General features: G+C 41.0%; 1 long non-coding RNA gene across 1 annotated transcript; it reads left to right on the plus strand.

The window, feature by feature from the left end:
• Window positions 1–19578: 19578 nt before the first annotated feature.
• On the plus strand, window positions 19579–21289 carry LOC124688201. The gene is made up of 3 exons (XR_006998447.1): window positions 19579–19913; window positions 20652–20770; window positions 20926–21289. It is a non-coding gene; the product is annotated as an uncharacterized LOC124688201 (long non-coding RNA).
• The last annotated feature ends 384 nt before the right edge of the window (window positions 21290–21673 follow it).

The following is a 21673-nucleotide window of genomic DNA, read 5'->3' on the forward strand; positions in this document are numbered from 1 at the left end:
ATCATTGAGCTCTTCACTCTGTACCTCCAACTTTGTTTTCACCCTATCTTTCACATGGTCTGGACAATGCGGACCAAGGAAAACCGATGACTTGTCTAAGTTTATCTTCTGGCCTGAGCCTTGACAATAAACTTTAAGAGTATCCTTCAGAGCATCCACAATCCGATTATCACTCTTTGCAAAGAAGATGTTGTCGTCTGCAAACAGTAAATGGGATATAGGGGGACCGAGTCGACCATTACGAATACCTTGTAGCTCACCTCGAATCTCCCTTTGATTCAGTAAACTCGACAAACCTTCAGTGCAGAGAAGAAATAAATAGGGACTGATGGGATCTCCCTGCTGAATACCTCTGGATGGAACAACCGGTTCTATCAGTTCTCCATTAACCCGAACTGCATAGCGAACACAAGTGACACATCTCATCACCGATTGAATCCAAGAGGAATCAAAACCAAGCTTGCATTGACACCCATGGAGATAACTCCACTCCACCCTATCATACGCTTTCATCATATCAATCTTCAGCGCAAAAATGGGTTTCTTGGTATTCTGGTTCCTGATCGTATGCAAGCATTCATAAGCAATTAGAGCATTATCAGTGATCAACCGCCCATGCACAAAGGCATTCTGTTGTTCTGAAATGATCACAGGTAAAATCACTTTTAGTCTGTTTGCTAACACCTTGGAAGCTATTTTGTAGAGGACATTGCACAAGCTAATGGGACGAAAAGTCTTTAGTTGTTTCGGCTTGGTGTAACATCCCAAATTTCAATAAAAAGAAAGTTAGAAAATTCCAGAGAGCAAAATTTCAAACCAACAAAAACTTTTTAAATTGCATATAGTGCCATGCATAGGACTTGTGCATTTGATTGATATGCCATGATGATTGTTATTATGTGTATTAGATAAACCCTAAAACCCTAAAGTGATCATAAGAAGATCACAAACCAAATAAAGCAAAAAGAGGAAGAAAATCAAATAAAAGCAAAACCCTAAAAACCCTCACATATGCTCTATGGCATTTTTATAAATTTTGACCCTAGACCATTTTGGTCTTCACCATTAGTTGAATAATGTTACTAAACACTTATTACCACTTTTGGAATCAAAGAATCACAATTCAAATGAATTTCAAACACAAATCTTGCTCACATATGATAATGGTCAAAACTGCAAATTATAGTCTGATCACTACTTTGAGCCATTGCAATTCAATTTTCTCAAACTAAATCTTGCTAACTCTTTGCACCACTTCAAAGTCAACATCAAGGTGAACACTTTTTGTAAAGATCACCATGCCAAATTCTTTCTTGATAATTAGCTATGCTCGTCCAAAGTTTCAACTTTTTAACATATTCAACAATCTCCCACTTAGCCAAATTTGCAAATTTTTGAATTCAACAATGCCACCACCACCTCTCATCATATCTGGTCATTTAGAACTCAACCAAACACACACAATTCAAATTGGTCAACCATTTGAATTCAATCAAATTTAGGCAAAATTCACAAATTGCAACTATGGACTATTTGACACTATTTGAAATAGTGATCTACCTAGCTCTAATCTACCCCAACTCTATTCTACATGGTCCCCTGGTCCCCTCTCACTCTTAATGTGCATAGTAACCCTAAGAGGGAGGGCACACATGGCATAGCCATGGCCATGCCGGCCATGGGCACGTGCATGCCCCTCCTCTCTCTCCCTTCTTCCTCAGCCACGGCCACCATGCCCAAACGACGCCACCTCATCTCCTAGCACCGCCTAGCATCGCCACGGTCGAGGAGGAGCTCGACACTGGCCAGACCAGCTCGCGCCCATGGCGGCCAGTATGCCGCTCATGTCGCGCGTGGCGCGCCGCAGACGCGCCCTGGACACGCGCCGCGCCACCACCTCGAGCACGCCCTGGACCACTTCTCAGCATGTTGAGCATCACCACGCCACCGCGACGCCACCAGACATGCTTGGAACCCAGACCCGTGACCGCCGGCGCCGGAGACGACGACAAGCTTCCGTGAACATCGCGGCAGACATGGAAGCAACGCGACCCATCCAGCCACCGCCCGACCCCGCTTTCGCCACCATTCGCTTCGCCTGGACAAGGAGAACGTTGCCACACCCTCGCCTAGCTCGATCGCTCGCCGGAAACGCCGCGCCATGGTCGACCACCTCACTGCCCCGCAACCCTCACTCGATTCTATAAATAGGGAGTTCCCTGGAAGCAACGGAGCACACCACCTCACTCCCCACTCTTCACTGCCTCTCCTCAACCACTTAGCTCACTCGATCGTCGCCGGAGCAAGCTCAATCGGGAGATCACCGCCGCGGAAGCCCTGCAGCAATCGCCGGTGATCCCGACCACCTCAGGCGACGCCACCTGTACCAGGAGAACCGCCGTCGTCCACAACTTCGTCAAGCATACTGCCAACCCTAGCTGGAGCCGCCGTAAGCCCTCCGACCCCCTACCTGAGCCACCGGCGAACTCTCTCTCTCGCCGGCGAGACGATGAACCTGAGCCGTTGATCCGTGTTCTAATCCTACGCCTCACATTAGATCATACCGCTTCGGGTTTAAATAGCCGCTGACATGCGGGACCCCCTGGTCAGGCAACCCACGCGGGCACAGACGCGTGGTGGGCTGGCTTGGGCCGTTTTAAACCATTTCAGCCCGTTAGCTTTTCCCGCCGGCCTGTTTAATTCAAATTTTATTTAAACAATTCCAAACATTTTCAATACTGCCCAAACTTTGAAAATCCATAGATTCAAATTGGCTCAACCAAACTTAATGAACTTTATATTGTTGGAAAGCTAAGGAAAATATCTACACAATGCCACTGGTCCCTTGCCAAGATTTGTTGTAGAATTAATTTGATAAAAAGAAGAAGGCAGGGACTTTTTCACATTCAAATAATTATCAAAAATCAACCAAAATAGATATTAAGTTAATTCCAACTCTAATAGCTCACATTTGACTTACACTAATTGTTTATGCAATAAAATGGTGTAGTCACTTTGCATGATCATGCCCTAGTTTAATTAATGGATAATATGGCTAGTTTAACTAGTTGATATTGTCCAAAACTATTAAGTAAATCATATGAAGTATTATACTTCATTTAAATCTTGTCTCACATGAATTCATGGGATGTTTGGACCCCTGGCCCAAACTCTCTTATATGAATTACTTAGAGATTTAAATCATATGTAGTGTTATTAAATAATATGAGGTGATCCACCTCATTTAAATCATTTTCTCAAAATGGTAATGATGAATGTTTGACTTAGGTCAATATAAGTTCATCTATGATTGTTTGAGAAATTAAAGCTTAAGAAGATTTCAATGAGAGGAAATTATTTCTCAAGAACCCTATGGAAACTATCATTTACATATTAAATAAAAAGAAGTGAATTATCCTTAAGTAACACAACCCATGCATCCTAATTAGATTATTTGTGTGCATAGAATAGTTTGTGTGTTTATATGTGATACATGGAATAGCCATTGAATTAGTGAGTAATTATACTCGTATTCAAATTTAGACGCTAGCACCGGAGAGTACACCGAAGAAGAAGGTTGCTACCAAGAGGAGGAGGAGGAGAATTTTGAGAACTACCAAGGCAAGCTAATATTCTTGCAAACTGCAAAGCCCCTTTGGGGCAAGGCACCATGAATCTTACCTTTTCTTACATAAGCCTATCCCAAGTTTATACATTATAAGTTTTCTACTTGTTTTCTCAAAGAGTTACTTTTATAGTTAACTTTGGTCAAGGTAAAGAAGTTTACTAGAGTAGTAAAGTTAGTCTTACTCAAGCAAAGCAAGATAGCACCCCTCATGATTTAGAGCTAGTGCTAATGAATAAAACTTGACTACTCTAGATGAGAACAATGTTACTTGAACTAAATTTGAAACCTTGGAATGATGAAGCATTCCATTGAATGATTTTTGAAGGTGAATATGACCAAGAGAAGATGGTGATTTTTGACAAACATGGTATTGGTTTGAATGCGATACCTTTCCAATATTGAGTACCCCCACAATACCTGATTATGGGTAGGGCTTAACTGGAAGTTTATGCATCTTAGTATGGGTTCCCTCTGAACACACGTCATAGGGGTTATGCTTGAGGCTGCCTCCGTTGTTGAGAAATGATGTGAAATTGAGGTGAATTGTACGGCCAAGCCCTGTGCAGTTCCCAGGTTGACAGTTGGTCTTCACTGGGAGGCCAAGCTCATGGGGAGAGGTGATCATACTAGGGTTCGTAAGTGAAAGGTTATGGTTGATGATACGCGTATTGTGTTACGATGATTCGGGGTAATCCCGACGGATGAAATCAAATGTTGTGGCACAAGTGTGCAACCTCTACAGAGTGTCAATCTATTCGAATAGCCGCGTCCATGGTTACGGACGGTTGGAAAGGCCATACAGTTTCTGATGTCATATCTTTGAAAATGATGTTGAAAGAAGATGGTGAAATGACTTGGGGTGAATTGAATTGAAATCACCACTTGAATAGTGGGAATGACACTAATGTTCCCACTTGAGTTAGTTGGCCTATGAACAAGCTTTTCTCAAATACTTGTGAACTAAAATTGGCTTTATGCAAATAAACTAGAGCTTAGCACACCATACTAGAAATGTCTAGTACTTACATTAGTATTAGTTTGCGAGTACTTAAAGTACTCACGGCTTTGTCCCTGGCTATTCAAATGGCCAGAGTATGAAGATGAACAAGGAGATGACCAGCAGGACGCCTACGACAACTAGGAGTCTTCCGACGTCAAGCGTTGGCCTCGTGGACTAGAGAGTCCTTGTATCTTACGCTTCCGCTATGAACTTGTGTTTGTTCGTTGATCAATAGATCAACTATTCGTGTAATATGGATGATGTGATTCCAAGTTGTAAGACATTATGGTTTGTAATGAATGATGACTGTGATACTTAACTATTATGCCTCGCAACAACAATATTCCTGGGATTGCGATGTATGACATAATAGGCATTCGGACATAAAAATCCGGCTGTTGACACTTGGCAACCTTGGGGATGAGTGTTTTACCTTGCTAACACCTTGGAAGCTATTTTGTAACGTCAGTGTTATGCATGTGTGTTTCACCATAATGACTTATAATAACTTATCCATCGTACATGGAATACTGTCAAAATTTGAACAACTCATTGTTTTCATTTGACCAGAACAAAACAACAATTATAAAGTTCTTTATTATAAATCTTAAGGGCTAGGTAGAATGCCAACGACGAACACAATAACACTTTATTTTGTTCCAGACGTGCATTCCTACCATATTCCTTATCATCACTTAGGCCATTGTATTCTTGTATTGCGTTGTTTTGTATGACACCGCATACCAACCAATATGGTACAAATACCCAAGAATTTCATTGTGTGACAAAACAAGGAATACATTCATAACATGTATATCATCTATATACACCAGAGCTAGACTTTCTAGTCTTTTCTTTCTTTCTGCCAAAAAAATCTTTTGTAGTTTCTCTTTTATTTTTCCTCATTCCCAAAAAACACTTCACCTTCAATAACTTCTAGGTCCATTGGTCAATTACCAATAACCTTGAGGTTCTTACTTTGAAGTTGATCATCACATGACAAGTGTTCCAGATTTCACTATTAGTAACTTTTAATGTGATGAACAGTTTCACTCATAATTTTATCCATCGAATCATGACGACTTTCCGAGACCATGTCTGTACATGCTAGGCTCGTAAAGTTTAACCTTAGTATTGGCATGTGCAAATCTGGCTTGCACCCGTTGTATGCACACATAGAATCTCTAACACCCGATCATCACGTGATTCTTCAAAACGACGAGTCTTAGCAACGGTGCATACTAAGGACGATCACTTCATGGATATGCGAATATCAGTGCCCAACTAGTTGGAGGATCGGGACGCCTAGCGTCTTCAACCTTCGTACATTACCATAAAACTTATGAGTTTATGTAGTCTCACTAGATTATATTCTATCATCTTGCAATAAGGTCTTAGATATCACATATATCTCATACCTCGCTTATTTCTGAAAACAAAATTTCCAGCTCCTTACTTTTCAAACGGATTTGAACTTCAAGTTTCACGGAGACAAGATGATTTTAGGTACTAATTGAAACCATTGTTCTTTGAATCAACAATGTGAGGTTTACTAAAAGTTTGCAATAGGACTTAATCATATCTTGATTCTTTAACAATACGGTACCAGTCCATAAAGTTACTTGTTAAACTTAACAGTATTTCTATCTCAATTACAAGACTAGCGCATGGTAGATAACGGATGCCAATTCTACAAATTTAATTCAAAATACTATTCAGACTATGTTCATGATAATTAGTTCATGTTTTAATCTAATTACTAATGAACTCCCACTTAATACAGCATCCCTCATAGTTGTTTAGCGGCACACGGTCCATATCCACTACACCAAAACTGATCATCACGTGAGATGATGTAGCTTCAATGGTGAACATCAACATGTTGATCATATCATCCATATGACTCGTGTTCAACCTTTCGGTTTCCTTTGTTCAGAGGCCATGTCTGTACATGCTAGGTTCGTCAATCAAACCCAAGTATTTCCGCGTGTGCAGCATGGCTTATACCCGTTGTATGTGAACGTAGAATCTATCACATCCGATCATCACGAGATGCTTCAAAACGATGAATTGTAGCAACGGTGCATACGAGGGGAGAACACTTTATTATCTTGATATTAATGTGAGCGATCATCTTATAATGCTACCGTCGCGATCTAAGCAAGATAAGATGCATAAAGGATTAACATCACATGCAATTCATAATATGTGATATGATATGGTATTTCTTCTTGTGCTTTTGATCTCCATCTCCAAAGCACACGAGCATGATCTCCATCATCACCAGCATTGCACCAAGGTCCATGGCGCCGCTTCATGGTTGTCCATCACTTATAGCTACTACAACAACTACTTCAAATAAAGCTATTACATGATGAATAGACACGTAGGTTTTAACAAATTTAAAGACAACCATTAGGCTCCTGTCGGTTGCCATAATACAATAATGAACATCTCATACATCAAATATAATCATCATCACATCATGGCCATATCACATCACCAAACCCTGCAAAAACAATTTAGATGATGCTAATTTGGTTTGCATATTTTACGTGGTTTAGGGTTTTCGAGTAAGATCCAATCTACCTACAAACATGAACCACAACGGTGATACTAATGTTGTCAATTGAAAGAGTAAATTGAATCTTAACTATGGTGGGAGAGACAGACACCCGCAAAGCCACTTATGGAATACAAGTTGCATGTCAAGCGTGGAGCAAGTCTCATGAGAGGCGGTCATGTAAAGTTAGCCCGGGACGCTTCATCCCACCATCCTGCAAGATCAAAGTACACATAACTAAAGACAAAAAAAGCATCAACACCCACAAAACCATTGTGTTCTACTCGTGCAACAGATCTATGCATAGACACGACTCTGATACCACTGATGGGTTCGTTGCATGGAAAACAAAAAATTTCTACCGCAAATAAGAACAAAACCAAGATCCAATCTAGGAAGAGGCAAGATCTAATCTATCAAGATCGAAGCAACGAGATGTATGTGAGACTAACCCTCGAAGATTCCAAAGCCTACGAGATTAGATCTTGTTGATGATGTAGTCGATCATCCAGTGCTGCAATCCGGCAGCACTTCCTTACTCGGTCGTGCGTACGGTGTCGATGAAGCCCGTCCTCTCCCTGTTCCAGCGGGCAGCGGAGGTTTGGTCGATCTCCTCGGAATCCCTGCAGCACGACGGCGTGGTGGTGGTGGTGGAGGAGAAAAACTGCAGGGCTTCGCCAAGCCGGTACAACATTATGGAGGAGAGAGGGGGGCGGCCAGAGCTAGGTCTGATGGGGTGAGCGCCCCCTGCCCCCTCCCCTCTTTATATAAGGGGGGTCGGTTTGGGTGGCCCCCCAAAGCCCCAAACCCATCTAGGGCCGGCGGGCAAGAGGGGGAGGGGATTTCTTCCCCCAAGTTGATCCCCCCTAGGGTTTTGCGAAAACCCTAAGGGTGGCCGGCCTGGGCCTTGAGGAGCATGTGCCCCTGGCCCATTAGGCTAGGGTGCATCCCCCCGACCCATACTAGGCCTCCTAGGGTCGTGGGCCCACTGGTGGAACCCCCGGAACCTTCTAGAACCTTCCCGGTCTTTCACCGGAAAAATCCTGAACTTTTCCAAAACCTAGAAATCAACTTCCCTAATATGAATCTTATTCTCCGGACCATTCCGGACCTCCTCGTGATGTCCTGGATCCCATCCGAGACTCCGAACAAACTTCGGTCTCCATCTCATATTCAGAATCTACTTATGCGACATCGAACCTTAAGCGCGTCACCCTACGGTTCGTGAACTATGCGGACATGATCGAGACTCCTCTCCGACCAGTAACCAATAGCGGGACCTGGAGATCCATAATGGCTCCCACACATTCAACGATAACTTTAGTGATCGATTGAACCATCTACATACGATACCAATTCCCTTTGTCACGCGATACTTTACTTGTCCGAGGTTCGATCATCGGTATCTCCATACCTAGTTCAACCTCGTTACAGACAAGTACTCTTTACTTGTTATCGTGGTATGTCATCTCTTGTGACCTTGTCACATGCTTGCAAGCTAATTAGATGTCATTCCACCAAGAGGGCCCAGAGTATATCTATCCGTCATCGGGATGGACAAATCCCACTCTTGATCCATATGCCTCAACTCATACTTTCCGAATACTTAATCCCATCTTTATAACCACCCATTTACGCAGTGGCATTTGATGTAATCAAAGTACCCTTCCGGTATAAGTGATTTACATGATCTCATGGTCAAAGGACTAGGTTACTATGTATCTGAAAGCTTATAGCAAGTTGAACTTGATGACTTGATCTCATGCTACGCTTATTTGCGTGTATGTCCATTATATCATTCACCCAATGAGATAACCTTGTTATTAACAACATCCAATGTCCATGATTAGGAAACCATGATGATCCATTAATAAACAAGCTAGTTTTATGAGAGGCTTACTAGGGACTCTGGTTGTTTACACAACACACATGTATTAATGTTTCCGGTTAATACAATTTTAGCATCGGGTGTAAACATTTATCATGAACACTAGGATATACCAATAACCAATTTATTATTGCCTCTCGGGCATATCTCCAACAAAAATCTTGTGTCTCCGCTGCGATTTCCTTTTCGTTCTTCGTTATTTGCTTGTCGCGTTTAAACAAGTGGTAGTAGAGCCCTCATGTTTCAATCTAGGGTTTGCGACATATCTTCCTTGAAGTTCGATCTACCGCAGCTGGACTACACCACGAGATTTTCTATGTGGCAAGTGAAGATGAGGGCGATTCTCGCCCAAACTTTTGATCTATATGAAGCGTTCGATGGATTTGGCAAGAAATATGCAAAGACCTGGACCGACGAAGAAAAGCAGAGGGACCGTAAGGCTTTGTCTTTGATTCAACTTCATCTATCCCATAATATTTTTTGCAGGAAGTGTTGTCTAAGAAAAATGCAGCGGCGTTGTGGATGAAACTGGAATCGATCTACATGTCCAAAGATCTAACCAGTAAGATTCACGTGAAGATGAAGTTGTTCTTGCACAAGTTGCGAGAAGGTGCGTCAATGATGAATCACCTATCAATCTTTAGAGAGATCGTTTCTGATTTGGTGTCCATGGAGGTAAAGTATGATGATGAGAATCTCGTTCTTCTACTATTAGTCTCATTGCCTAATTCCTTTGCGAATTTCCGAGACACCATATTATACAGTCGTGATGAACTAACCCTTACTGAAGTTTATGAGGCCCTCCAGCGGAGGGAAAAGATGAAATCCATGGTGTAGGCAGAGGGGTCGTCATCTAAGGCAGAAGCACTACAGGTTCGGGACAAGACCAAGCAAAGAAACAACAACTACAACAACTATAACAGAGATAAGAGCAAGACCGACAGAGGTTGCTCAAAGTCCAAGGGACGAGACAGTAAGTTCTGCAAGTACTGTAAGAAAAACTAACAACAATATTGATGATTGTTGGAAGCTGCAGAACAAGGAGAAAAGCAACAGTACTTACCCACCGAAAAACAAACCAGATGGTGACGATAAGGCTACTGTTGTTTCCAGTGATAATTCTGATGGTGATTGCCTAGTTGTATTTCTGGTAATGATGAGTGGATACTTGATTCTTCATGTTAGTTTCATATTTTCTATAACAAAGACTGGTTCAGTACTTACGAGTTTGTGCAAAGTGAAGATGTTGTGCATATGGGAGATAACAACCCACGTGAGATCGTCGGTATTGGCTCCGTTCAGTTCAAGATGCATGATGGCATGACACGCACACTGACAGATGTGAGACACATACCTGGCATGGCCAGAAATTTGATCTCTCTCAGTACCCTTGATGTTGATGGGTACAAACACTCTGGTTCTCATGGATTTCTCAAGGTGACAAAGGTTCTCTCGTTCACATGATTGATGATATGAATTCTGGGAAATTATATGTTCTTAGAGGTGGTACTTTGTCTGGTATTTTTGCTGCTGTTATTTTTTATGAACCCATTAAAACTAATATGTAGCACATACGTCTTGAACATATGAGTGAACATGGCATGGCCGATTGCATTGGAGAGACCTGTTAGATGGCTGCAATTTGAGTAAGTTTGAGTTCTGTGAGCAATGCATTTTTGGTAAGCATAAACGAGTTAAATTCAATGCTTCCATTCATACCACTAAAGAGATTTTAGATTATGTGCATGCTGATGTGTGGGGACCTTCCTGCAAGACTTCTCTTGGTGGTGCCAATTATATGCTTACAATCATTGATGATTAATCTAGAAAAATGTAGCCTTTCTTTCTGAAACATAAATCTGATGTTTTTGATGATTTTAAAAAGTAGAAAGTTATGGTCGAGAAGTAAACGAAAAACAAAGTTAAATTTCTTTGTACTGACAATGGCATGGATTTTTGTTCTACTGTTTTTAATGATTACTACACCGGCGAAGGAATTTTCAGGTGTAAGGGTACAGTACCCCTATGTGTGGTTTTGGTAATTAATGACAACCCCTATGGACTAATGTTTTGATTGAGTTTATATGAAGGACTATTCCAAAAGTACTACTTGTAGTCTATGCATCTGATTCAAGTATGGATGCCATGAAGATAAAGATATATCTTGAGTAGGAATCGAGATCGTCAACTTGAAGACATATATGTGATATGATCAAGAAGAAGAAATGAAGATGGAGTTCTTATGTGGAACTCAATATTAGCCATGCTCTAGCTTATGTGTTAAGCAATGAATGATCAATATCTTGAGTGCTTGTTTCCAAGTGCAGAATTCAAGATATGGCTCTAAGTCGGTGTCAAGATATTTTCATAAGTTGAGCTATGGTTGAATAAGAGTTAGAGAATGCAAACAAATGAAGATTTCTTTATACACCTCAAGATAGTACGATATAGCATGAGAAGATACAAGGCTGACCAATACAAAGAGTGAAGAATAGATTCAAGTTTGGTCAACACATGAAGCATGAAGAATGTGCCACGTGAAGTCATGTCGTATAGTAAGCATTGTAAATTATGCTTTATGAACTAATCTATCATATACGTGCCCTTGTGTTGTCTATGTGGTCTAGGTATCTTTCCATGGGCATGCATCAAAAGTGAGATCTCATATAGCCCATGAGAGGATGACATCAAGTGGTGATCGTCATCAAGGTTGAGTTGGGCAAGTCCAAGATGGACACCTCAATAAGATCATATGCTTGAAGCTTTCCATCCATTTGGTGATAATGGACATGTGAAGATGTGCTTAATGAAGCTATCCCATAGTGGCGTATGGGGGAGAAAACTAATCATGAGTCTTCACGAAACAACAGTGATCAAGTGATCATGAGACTGTTGGAAATATGCCCAAAAGGCAATAATAAAAGTGTTTATTGTTATATATTAGTGTTCATGATAAATGTTTACATCCCATGCTATAATTGTATTAACCGGAAACATTAATACTTGTGTGTTTTGTAAACATAAAGGAGTCCCTAGTAAGCCTCTTGTTAAACTAGCTTGTTGATTAATAGATGATCATGGTTTCCTGATCATGAACATTGGATGTTATTAATAACAAGATCATATCATTAGGTGAATGATGTGATGGACATACACCCATAGTAAGCGTAGCATATTATCAAGTCATTTAGTTCTTTATGCTTCTAGCTTTAATATACATAGTAATTTAATCCTTCGACCATGAGATCATGCTAATCACCTACATCGGATGGATGCTTTGATGACACCAAACACTACTGCGTAAATGGGTTGTTATAAATGTGGCATTAAGTATTTGGAAAGTATAGGGTTGAGGTACTTGTATCAATAGTGAGATTTGTCCATCCTAAAGACGGATAGATATACTCTGGGCCCTCTCGGTGGAATGACATCCAATTAGCTTGCAAGCATGTGATTGGTTCACAAGGATATCATATCATGGTACGAGTAAAGAGTACTTATCGGTAACGAGGTTGAACTAGGTATGGAGATACCGATGATCAAACTTCGGATAAGTAAAATATCGTGAGACAAAGGGAATTGTTATTTTATGTGAATGGTTCTTTCGATCACGAAGTCATTGTTGAATATGTGGGAGATATTATGGATCTCCAAGTCCCACTATTAGTTATTGATCGGAGAGGAGTATTGATCATGTCCGCATAGTTCTCGAACCGTAGGGTGACACACTTAAGGTTTGATGTTGTTTTAAGTAGATATGGAATATGGAATGGAGTTCGAATGTTGTTCGGAGTCTCGTATGGGATCCAGGACATCACGAGGAGTTCCAGAATGATCCAGAGAATAAAATTCATATATAGGAAATCACTTTCCAAGTTTGGAAATGATCCGGTGCATTTATGGAAGGCGCTAGAATGTTCTAGAACCTTCCGGAAGAAATCACCATGGAAGGTGGAGTCCCGGATGGACTCCACAAACCTTAGGCCGACCAAAGGGGGAGGTGGAGTCCATGGTGGACTCCACCACCATGGCCGGACATAGGGGAAGGAAAGGGAGGAGTCCCACTTCCCCTAGGTTTCACCAATATGGAAGTTTTTGAGTTGGACTCTTATTCGGATTTTGGGAAAACCCTAGGGGGTTCCACCTATATAATGAGGGGGAGAGGGAGGGGTTGGCGACCTCTTGAGCCGCACCACCAAAGGGCACCCAAGGTCGGCGCCCAAGTGCCCCCTCTCCCAAACCCTATTCACTCCCCTCCTCTATCCTCTCCCGCGGTGCTTACGGCAAAGCGCTGTCGGAGATCTCCACCACCACTGTCACCACGCCGTCGTGCTGGCAGGATTCCGAGGAGGATCTACTACATCCGCTGCCCGCTGAGAAAGGGGAGAAGGACGTCCTCATCAACACTGTACGTGTGACCGAGTGCGGAGGTGCTGCCCGATTGTGGCACCGTCAAGATCTTCTGCGCGCTTTTGAAAGCGGCAAGTGATCGACTACATCCACCACGAGATTTATCTCGTTAACGCTTATCGATCTTCAAGGGTATGTTGACCTTCACCTCGTTGCTACCATCTACTAGATTAGATCTTGGCTTGTTATTCGTTCTTGCGTTAGGAATTTTTTGTTTTCTATGCTACGAATCCCTACAGTGGTATCAGAGTAGTGTCTATGCATAGATTGGTTGCACAAGTAGAACACAATGGTTTTGTGGGCGTTGATGCTTTTGTTGTCTTTTTTTATGTGTACTTTTCATCTTGCGGTATGGTGGGATGAAGCGGCCCGGGCTAACTTTGCATGACCGCGTTCATGAGACATGCTCCAAGCTTGACATGCAACTTGTATTGCATAAGTGGCTTTGCGGGTGTCTATCTCTCTCACCATAGTTAAGATTAAATTTACTATTTGAATTGACAACACTAGTATCAGCATTGTGGTTCATGTTCGTAGGTAGATTGGATCTTACTCGAAAACCCTAAACCACGTAAAATATGCAAACCAAATTAGAGGCATCTAACTTGTTTTTCCAGGTTTTGGTGATGTGATATGGCCATGATGTGATGATGAATATGTATGAGATGATCATTATTGTATTGTGGCAACTGGCAGGAGCCTTATGGTTGTCTTTATATTTCATGTAGTAGTATTATTTCAAAGTAGTTGTGATAGTTGCTACATGTGGTGTGATACGTCTCCGACGTATCGATAATTTCTTACGTTCCATGCCACATTATTGATGATATCTACATGTTTTATGCATACTTTATGTCATATTTATGTGTTTTCCGGAACTAACCTATTGACGAGATGCCGAAGGGCCAGTTGTTGTTTTCTGCTGTTTTTGGTTTCAGAAATCCTAGTAAGGAAATATTCTCGGAATCGGACGAAATCAACGCCCAGCATCTTAGGATTGCATGAAGATTCCAGAACACCTGAGAGCCACCAGAGAGGGGCCACAGGGGGCCCACACATGGTGGCGGCGCGGCCCGGGGGGGCGCCGCCCTAGTGTCTGGTGGCCCCAGACCCCTTCTGACGCCGCCTCTTCGCCTATAAGAAGCCCCTGACCTAAGTCTTCGATACGGAAAAGCCACGGTACGAGAAACCTTCCAGAGCCGCCGCCATCGCGAAGCCAAGATCTGGGGGACAGGAGTCTCCGTTCCGGCACGCCGCCGGACGGGGAAGTGCCCCGGAAGGCTTCTCCATCGACACCGCTGCCATCTCCACCGCCATCTTCACCACCGCCGATGTCTCCCATGAGGAGGGAGTAGTTCTCCATCGAGGCTAAGGGCTGTACCGGTAGCTATGTGGTTAATCTCTCTCCCTATGTACTTCAATACAATGATCTCATGAGCTGCCTTACATGATTGAGATCCATATGATGATGCTTGTAATCTAGATGTCGTTATGCTAGTCAAGTGAATTTTACTTATGTGATCTCCGGAGACTCCTTGTCCCATGTGTGTAAAGGTGACAGTGTGTGCACCGTGTGGGTCTCTTAGGCTATATTTCACAGAATACTTATTCACTGTTATGAATGGCATAGTGAAGTGCTTATTTATATCTCTTTATGATTGCAATGTGTTTTGTATCACAATTTATCTATGTGCTACTCTAGTGATGTTATTAAAGTAGTCTATTCCTCCTGCACGGTGTAATGGTGACAGTGTGTGCATCGTGTAGTACTTGGCGTAGGTTATGATTGTGATCTCTTGTAGATTATGAATTTAACTATTGCTATGATAGTATTGATGTGATTTATTCCTCCTTTCGTAGCGTGAAGGTGACAGTGTGCATGCTATGTTAGTACTTGGTTTAGTCGTGTTGATCTGTCGTGCACTCTAAGGTTATTTAAATATGAACATCGAATATTGTGGAGCTTGTTAACTCCGGCATTGAGGGTTCGTGTAATCCTACACAGCTAGTGGTGTTCATCATCCAACAAGAGAGTGTAGAGTCTAGCATCTATTTATTTATTCTGTTATGTGATCAATGTTGAGAGTGTCCACTAGTGAAAGTATAATCCCTAGGCCTTGTTCCTAAATATCGCTATCGCTGCTTGTTTACTCGTTCTACTCGCATCCGTACTCGTCCGCAATATTACCACCATCAACCACACGCCAGTCCTGGGCAGCAAAGCACTTTTCTGGCGCCGTTACTACTGCTCATATATATTCATACCACCTGTATTTCACTATCTCTTCGCCGAACTAGTGCACCTATACATCTGATAAGTGTATTAGGTGTGTTGGGGACACAAGAGACTTCTTGCTTTGTGGTTGCAGGGTTGCTTGAGAGGGATATCTTTGACCTCTTTCTCCCTGAGTTCGATAAACCTTGGGTGACCACTTAAGGGAAAACTTGCTGCTGTTCTACAAACCTCTGCTCTTGGAGGCCCAACACTGTCTACAGGAAAAGAAGCGTGAGTAGACATCAAGCACTTTTCTGGCGCCGTTGCCGGGGAGGAAAGGTAAAAGGTATTCACACTCCGGATCTCGGCTACTAAGCTATTTTCCGCCATTGTAAGTACTCGAAGCTATTTCCTTTAGATCCTGCAATTGCATCTTTTTGTTTCTTGTTTACACTAGTTAGGCATAATGGAAAACAACAAAAATATGAGAGATCTTTATGAACTTTATCTTGAATTAGGACATGATGTGTTTGAAGAGAGAATTAAAAAACCCATGGAACTTTATATGCATGCTAATGGGAATGTTATTAATATGAATGCTTTGAACACTATTGTTGCTAATGCTATGGAAAATTCTAAGCTTGGGGAGGTCGGTTTTGATGAAAATGATCTATTTAGCCCTCCGGGTATTGAGGAGAAATTTTATGTTGATTATGATATGCCTCCCATATATGATGGTTATAATGATAGTGGTCTTTTGGTGCCACCTACTATGGAGAGTAAATTTGATTATAATTACAATATGCCTCCTATATATAATGATAGCTACTTTGTTGAATTTGCTCCCACTATTACTAATAAAATTGATTATGCTTATGTGGAGAGTAATAATTTTATGCATGAGACTCATGATAAGAATGCTTTATTTGATAGTTATATTGTTGAGTTTGCTCATGATGCTACTGAAAGTTATTATGAGAGAGGAAAATATGGTTGTAGAAATTTTCATGTTACTAAAACACATCTCTATGTGCTAAAATTTTTGAAGCTACACTTGTTCTATCTTCCTATGCTTGTTACTTTGCCCTTCATGAACTTGTTTATTTACAAGATTCCTATGCATAGGAAGCATGTTAGACTTAAATGTGTTTTGAATTTGCCTCTTGATGCTCTTTTTTGCTTCAAATACTATTTCTTGCGAGTGCATCATTAAAACTGCTGAGCCCATCTTAATGGCTATAAAGAAAGAACTTCTTGGGAGATAACCCATGGTTTTTATTTTACTACAGCAATTTTGTTTTATATTTGAGTCTTGGAAGTTGTTACTACTGTAGCAACCTCTCCTTATCTTAATTTTGTTGCATTGTTGTGGCAAGTAAAGTCTTTGATAGTAAGGTTCATACTAGATTTGGATTACTGCGCAGAAACAGATTTCTTGCTGTCACGAATCTGGGCCTAATTATCTGTAGGTAACTCAGAAAATTATGCCAATTTACGTGAGTGATCCTCAGATATGTATGCAACTTTCATTAAATTTGAGCATTTTCATTTGAGTAAGTCTGGTGCCTCAATAAAATTCGTCTTTACGGACTGTTCTGTTTTGACAGATTCTACCTTTTATTTCGCATTGCTTCTTTTGCTATGTTGGATGGATTTCTTTGTTCCATTAACTTCCAGTAGCTTTGAGCAATGTCCAGAAGTGTTAAGAATGATTGTGTCACCTCTGAACATGTGAATTTTTGATTATGCACTAACCCTCTAATGAGTTTGTTTCGAGTTTGGTGTGGAGGAAGTTTTCAAGGGTCAAGAGAGGAGGATGATACAATATGATCAAGAAGAGTGAAAGCTCTAAGCTTGGGGATGCGCCGGTGGTTCATCCCTGCATATTTCAAGAAGACTCAAGCATCTAAGCTTGGGGATGCCCAAGGCATCCCCTTCTTCATCGACAAATTATCAGGTTCCTTCTCTTGAAACTATATTTTTATTCGGTCACATCTTATGTACTTTACTTGGAGCGTCTGTATGTTTTTGTTTTTGTTTTTGTTTGAATAAATGATTGTTTGGGAGAGAGACACGCTCCGCTGGTTCATATGAACACATGTGTTCTTAGCTTTTAATTTTCATGGCGAAGGTTGAAACTGCTTCGTTAATTGTTATATGGTTGGAAACGGAAAATGCTACATGTAGTAATTGGTATGATGTCTTGAATAATGTGATACTTGGCAATTGTTGTGCTCATGTTTAAGCTCTTGCATCATATACTTTGCACCTATTAATGAAGAAATACATAGAGCTTGCTAAAATTTGGTTTGCATAATTGGTGTCTCTATGGTCTAGATAATTTCTAGTAAGAGTTTGAACAACAAGGAAGACGGTGTAGAGTCTTATAATGTTTACAATATGTATTTTATGTAAGTTTTGCTGTACCGCTTCATACTTGTGTTTGTTTCAAATAACCTTGCTAGCCTAAGCCTTGTATCGAGAGGGAATACTTCTCATGCATCCAAAATCCTTGAGCCAACCACTATGCCATTTGTGTCCACCATACCTACCTACTACATGGTATTTCTCCGCCATTCCAAAGTAAATTGCTTGAGTGCTACCTTTAAACAATTCAAAATTTATCACCTCTGATTTGTGTCAATGTTTTATAGCTCATGAGGAAGTATGTGGTGTTTATCTTTCAATCTTGTTGGGCAACTTTCACCAATGGACTAGTGGCTTCATCCGCTTATCCAATAATTTTGCAAAAAGAGCCGGCAATGGGATTCCCAGTCCCAAATTAATTAACAAAAATAGACACTCCTCCATGGTATGTGATTGTTGGACGGCACCCGAAGGATTCGGTTAGCCATGGCTTGAGAAAGCAAAGGTGGGGAGGAGTGTCATCTAAATAAAACTAAAATAAAAAGGCACTCCTTCATGGTATGAGATTGTTGGCAGGCACCCGAGGATTCGGTTAGCCATGGTTTGTGAAAGAAAGGTTGGAAGGAGTGCCAACCAAAAATAAAAATAATTCATGGGAGCCGCTCTTTGAAGGTTTGTCTGGCAAGGGGGTTAGAGTACCCACTACCATTCATTGACAACAACAAACACCTCTCAAAATTTTACTTTTATGCTCTCTATATGTTTTCAAAACCAAAGATCTAGCACAAATATAGCAATCAATGCTTCCCTCTGCGAAGGGCCTTTCTTTTACTTTTATTGTTGAGTCAGTTCACCTATCTCTCTCCACCTCAAGAAGCAAACACTTGTGTGAACTGTGCATTGATTCCTACATACTTGCATATTGCACTTGTTATATTACTTTACATTGACAACTATCCATGAGATATACATGTTATAAGTTGAAAGAACCGATGAAACTTAATCTTCCTTTGTGTTGCTTCAATACCTTTACTTTGATTTATTGCTTTATGAGTTAACTCTTATGCAAGACTTATTGATGCTTGTCTTGAAAGTACTATTCATGAAAAGTCTTTGCTATATGATTCATTTGTTTACTCATTGCATTACCATTGTTTTGATCGCTGCATTCATTACACGTGCTTACAATAGTATGATCAAGGTTATGATGGCATGTCACTCCAGAAATTATCTTTGTTATCGTTTACCTGCTCGGGACAAGCAGAAACTAAGCTTGGGGATGCTGATACCACTACAAGAAAATTGTCACGTAGGGACGTTCTACCTAGGACGTTTTTATATTCGTCTTAAATTTCAGTACCAATTAGCATGAAGAGACGTTATTTGAGACGATGGATAAATCGTCGCATGTTTTATGTACCCTAGGATTAGTAACCCTAATAGTTTGCTGCCCATCCCCTGATAGAGAAAGAAACTCACGAATCCTCCCACCAAATCTGATCTGAGATGGGAAAACATAGTCACGCCGCCATGTCCCATCCACACGCAAGTGGCGACCTCCTTTATGCCGCCGATCTTCAGAGCTCCGCCCCTCTTCCTCCCGCTCCTCCTCTCACCGCCGTCCTCTCTTCTGGTATCCCTAGTTCACTCGTCGGCATCACCTCTGCAACCTCGACCCTCTCTTTCCACGGACATACAGGGTCAGGAGCCAGCAATCTCTCCACCCACACTAGCGGTCATGGCGCTCCCGCGGCGGCTAGAGACGAACTCCTCTCCTGCGTGAAGACCCCGCTTATTTGTGCAGCCTGCAGAATTCTAGTTCACGCAGGGATACATGGTCAGGTTAGATCACCGTTTGCCTTCCATCCTATATGCATACAGATAAGGTGTTCGATAATTTTACACAGATAAAATGTCTTTCTGTTTCCGGTTAACTGGTACAACATGGCATCAGATTAGTGAAGCTGGGCTTAAATATTTGTTAGACTTCTATTTTTATGAAGTTTTATTACTGTGTGAAATTCTAAATGATGTCACGAGATACCAAACCTCCACCAGATTTATCCCCCAGCCGTGAACTCTGACTATGCTAGATGTATTGCAGGCTGTGTAAGAATTTTTTTATTTAATTTGATTGTGCATCAATTATTAGCTGCTGATGATGTACATCAATGCTTGGCAAGGTTTGTCACTCTCCGGTAAGTGAGATTCTATTAGATGTAGATGGACATGCTTCACATGTTCTACCAGACCCCTCTGTATTAGTTGAGATCTATAACTATTACCATAAATTTGAATCAAGTTTGCATGTTCTTTATTAAAAAAAAATCCTGTAGATATGCGCTGTGCAAAAAGGAAACTGAAATATCAAAGTGAAGAGATGGTGTTCCTTTGTTATGGATGCTGCCTCTAATAGTAAAATGATGTAATGCATGTTCAAAACAATATTTACACTTCATATGTATATACTGATATACTACATAGTAAATTTCTCTTATTGGTGTGCCTATCCAGAAGTGAGACTTACTAGTGAAGTGTTCTAGTTAATCTATAGGTACTTTGATTTGACTTTCTGTACAGGGCAACCATTTCCGATGATTTTTGAAGCTGGACAACAAAAATATCCTTTCGGCGGTTTTTGGGGAAGCCTTCTTCATGCCCTGAAATTCAATCACTTTTACCATGATACTGTTCACCAGGTAAATAAATATTATACCCCCACCCTGCCTTGCCCAATCCTTGGTCTAGATCTTCATACCACTGTGAATCTCAATTTTCAGAGAGCAGTGTCGCCTTGTCAGTATATACATATCATGAATAATTGATTAGTATAATTGTTTCCTTCTTTTTGCAGTTTCGCCGACATATCATGAATATGTGCTCTACAGCAAAGAGGGAGAGGATGATCCGACAAAATATACCCCCTGGCAGTATCGTGCCATCTGGACAGGACATGCAGCTAGTTGAAATATCTGTTGTGGATGCGAAAGTTCCGGTTTCATCAAGTTTATTATCTTCTGATGCCAAACCATGCCCTCTCAAGTCGTGGATGGATATCTAAGGAGAAGTTAATATGGTGGCCTGCGAGCTCATGTACTGTTAACTGTATACAGGATCTTATAGGTAGATAGATGCCAATTAGATAGACAATGCATTAAGGATTTAAGTGAGTTTTATCCAGTCGAGTCCGATCTTCCCTTTGTAATAGATCTACAGTGCAGCTGTAAAATACATTTGATCTTAAGAAATAAATATTTTTTTCTAACGGTGAGTTGTATAGTTATAATGTTTTGCTGAAAACATTTAACTTCTACTATAGATAGCTATCAGTAATTATCGACAGTACTAAATAAAAATAAAAAATATAGAAAAATAAAATGCATTCCAGTTATTTAAGACGCAATAAAGCGGCTCAACACATGAGTAGAGACGATGAGTACGGGCATCTAATAAAACGTCTATACAATTCTAAAGATGCTTTATCAGTGTCTCAATGTCGACTAAACACGCTCACATAGCGTCTCTACATATCTTGTGACGGTGCATAACAAGACGCTTCTAAGACGCTTTACCTAGCGACCTTACGCTCTCATAGAGATGAA

This window comes from Lolium rigidum, chromosome 2 (assembly GCF_022539505.1).
Source record: "Lolium rigidum isolate FL_2022 chromosome 2, APGP_CSIRO_Lrig_0.1, whole genome shotgun sequence".
Taxonomy (NCBI): domain Eukaryota; kingdom Viridiplantae; phylum Streptophyta; class Magnoliopsida; order Poales; family Poaceae; genus Lolium; species Lolium rigidum.